This window comes from Heterocephalus glaber, unplaced genomic scaffold (genome assembly GCF_053883595.1).
Source record: "Heterocephalus glaber isolate CG9 unplaced genomic scaffold, H.glaber_assembly_v1.0 deba00001532, whole genome shotgun sequence".
Taxonomy (NCBI): Eukaryota; Metazoa; Chordata; class Mammalia; order Rodentia; family Bathyergidae; genus Heterocephalus; species Heterocephalus glaber.
This window is the reverse complement of record NW_028258330.1, coordinates 17,034,600-17,036,172: the sequence shown is the minus strand read 5'-3', so window position 1 is coordinate 17,036,172 and position 1,573 is coordinate 17,034,600. Positions and strand designations below refer to the sequence as shown.

The 1,573-nt window shown below is 40.0% G+C and overlaps 1 pseudogene; it reads right to left on the bottom strand.

Annotated features, from left to right (window-relative positions):
* Nucleotides 1-539: 539 nt before the first annotated feature.
* LOC101722379 (transcription factor BTF3 pseudogene) lies at nucleotides 540-1,292 on the bottom strand (annotated as a pseudogene).
* Nucleotides 1,293-1,573: the final 281 nt, after the last annotated feature.

The following is a 1,573-nucleotide window of genomic DNA, read 5'->3' as shown; positions in this document are numbered from 1 at the left end:
TGCACTCCCACCAACAATGGAGAAGGGTTCCTTTCTCCCCACACCCCCACCAGCATTTGTTATTGGTTGATTTCGTGATAGCAGCCATTCTTTCTGGGGTGAGGTGAAATCCCAGTGTTGTTTTCATCTGCATCTCTCGAATGACAAGTGATGTTGAACATTTTTTTCACATGTTTGTTTGCTGCTTTTACTTGTTTGAGAAATGTCTGTTCATTTCAGATGCCCATTTTTGAATCAGGTCTTTAAATTTGGGGGGGTCTGATTTTTTTTATCCTTTTATTGGTACATTTTAGCTGTACAATATAATGACATTCATCACTGGAGATATGCACTTTTACATACTCTCTTGGTTCTTATTTTTTCCCCTTCCCCTGCCCTCCCTTCTATCCCTCCATCCCTCCCTATTTACAAAGACTTTGTTTCCTTTTTTTCATTTTCTCATATTAATTCCATTCCCTTTTTTCCTTTCCCCTACCCCTCCCACTTCCTCTTCTCCTTTACCCCTTTTCTTCCTATTTCACATTAGGGTCTGATTTTTTTTTTTACTAGGCAAAGAATTTTATTAATCTTTGTTTCAAACTTTATTCCCAGGCTTCTTCATTAATTGCCTGCAAAGAATGAATTTTATGTAAGCAAAAACTGAAAAGAGCTGCAGTGTCAAAGAGGCTTGGGCTTAAAAACATTAGAGATCTAGATTTTATCAGATCCATAAACAAAAAACAATTTTAAAAAGCAGTCATAATATAAAATAGCAGCTCCCAGTAACTTCTTCCAAGTTATATCTTCTTCAGAAGCTGACTCAATTCAGTTTGCCTCATTCTTAGAAGCCTCATCAAAATTCTCCACAAGATCTGGAACTTCATCATCATCATCCTCTCCAATAGCAAGTGGTGCTTTTCCATCCACAGATTGTTTGGGCAGATCTTCAGCCAGTCTCCTTAAACTAGTCAGACTGTCTGCACCAAGGTGGTTCAAGATGCTGGGTAGAATTTCTGTCAGCTGTTTTGCCTCAGCATGGCCTGTAATGGTGAAAATGTTTGCTGCCAGAGATGCCTGAACTTTTGGGTTGTTGAAGTGGATCACTGTTCTTTGGTTTGTAAACTTATTCACCTCTTTAGTACCAGAGATATTGTTTACCCTAACTTCTTTAATGAGTACTGAAGTTTTTTATCATCTGCTGTAGCTGTTCTATGAACCACCTTCTTCTTCCTGTGAGCAGTTCCTTTCCCACCAATGTGCACTTGTGCCTGCAATGTGGTGAGATTTTCCTGGTTCACGATAGTTTTTTTCATCTTGTTGGAGAGGTTATGGGGGAGCACAGGGGTCTAGGGCTGGTGCTCAGGGGGTCTCGGGCAGACCAGCTAAGGTTATGTGCACACATGCAGGGACTCCAGGGTCTGATTTTTTAAAGTTCTTTATATATTCTGGATAGTAGTCCTTTGTCTGAGGTACAGCTGCTAAAAAGTTTTTCCCACATTGTAGGTTGCCTCTTAGCTCTGTTGGTGGTTTCTCTTGTAGTGCAGAAGCTTTTTGATAAGATGAGATCCCAGTTGTTGATTCTTTGTGCTAGTTC